General features: G+C 46.9%; 1 non-coding gene across 1 annotated transcript; it reads left to right on the top strand.

The window, feature by feature from the left end:
* The first annotated feature begins 1,307 nt into the window (after positions 1–1,307).
* On the top strand, positions 1,308–1,411 carry LOC112632296. The gene has a single exon (XR_003121353.1). It is a non-coding gene; the product is annotated as a small nucleolar RNA U13 (small nucleolar RNA).
* Positions 1,412–1,629: the final 218 nt, after the last annotated feature.

The following is a 1,629-nucleotide window of genomic DNA, read 5'->3' as shown; positions in this document are numbered from 1 at the left end:
TTCTAAACCAAACCCTGACCTCAGTATAGTGGATTTGTCTTTAGTTTTATTTTAACTAAACTAATTGTGGAGCTCAGTCACCTCCACAATTCATACCTGGACATAGCCCTCAGTTCTCACTGCCTTCCCAATGTGAGGTATGTGACAAAGAACACCATCTGGCTTTCAGACATAGTTTTCCATTAATAAGTCTCAGATTTTTGTTACATATTTCCAGAGTTTAACACAGTTTAACCCTACTCATCCAATTTTCTTGACCTTGTAGCTACGATTCCCTCCATCTTTCTCAAATTTCTGATACACCAGCTAGTGCACACTGTACTACTGATATGCCATCCCGGTTTACCACCAGCAAAAGTTTCTGGGAGCACCTGTGTTCTGCCTACCCCTATGGATGTAGTCCTTACTGCAGCCAGTGGCAGGTGCTATCTTCAAAACCCCATCTTATCTCCTGCTTCCACAGAATACTCCTGGGATCAACTGTTGCAGGTTCTAGGACAGAATTTAGGATGTATGTGGAGTCAATACCTGTGGAAGGCAGGTTATGGAAGCAAGATTGGGCAGAGGGAAATCCAGCTCTGTGGCAGACCCAACACTAGTCTTGGCCAACTGCAGGGGAGCCCTGGAGTCGAAATGGCCCTTTAGTATTGTCCTGAGTTGAGTGGGGATGCTAGCCCTTTATATTTCTGCACCAAGCAGTCACTGGATGTAGGCCATTCTGGGAAACAGCATGACCTTAGTAGACAGTGTCTCTACAGCTGGGTGACACCTAAGGATGCTGGCAGTTCAAAGGTGCCTTCAGAGAGCATCCCAGCATCTGGGACTTCAAGTCATTCATAGAAGAGGCACCTGAGTGGTGCATCACAGTGTCCAAAGCAGTTGTCAGTAAAGGCCTTGCTTACTCTATGCCGTCAAAAGATACAAAGAGTGGATGAGCAGGCCAGGCATGGTGGCTCACGCCTATAATCCCAGCACTTTGAGAGGCTGAGGCAGGTGGATCATGAGGTCAAGAGATCGAGACCATCCTGGCCAGCATGGTGAAACCCCATCTCAACTAAAAATACAAAAATTAGCTGGGCATGGCGGCATGCACCTGGAATCCCAGCTACTCGGGAGGCTGAGGCAGGAAATCACTGGAATCCAGGAAGCGGAGGTTGCAGTGAGCCAAGATCACACCACTGCACTCCAGCAGGGGCGACAGAGTGAGACTCCGTCTCAAAAAAAACAAAACAAAACAAAACAAAACCAAAAAAACAAAACATGGATGAGCAGAGGCTGAGGTGGGTGCTCCGACAGAAAATGATGAGATCCTTTGGTAGTTCGTAAGTGTGATGATTGAGTATTCACATGCATGTGTGAGATGTGTCACTCTCAAACTTTATTGCAACGTGGGCACATTACTCATCTGACGTGGAAAAAGCAAATAGGTCAGGTAGAGTGGCTCATGTGTGTGAACCCAGCACTTTGGGAAACCAAGGCACGAGGATTGCTTGAGGCCAGGAGTTCAAGACCACCCTAGGAAACATAGTGATACCCTGTCTGTATTAAAAACAAACAAAAAAAAATTAGCCAGGCATGGTGGTACATGTCTGTAGCCCCAGCTACTCGGGAGGCTGAGGCAGGAGGATT

This window comes from Theropithecus gelada, chromosome 9, assembly GCF_003255815.1.
Source record: "Theropithecus gelada isolate Dixy chromosome 9, Tgel_1.0, whole genome shotgun sequence".
Classification (NCBI taxonomy): domain Eukaryota; kingdom Metazoa; phylum Chordata; class Mammalia; order Primates; family Cercopithecidae; genus Theropithecus; species Theropithecus gelada.
This window is presented reverse-complemented; position numbering and strand designations above follow the sequence as displayed.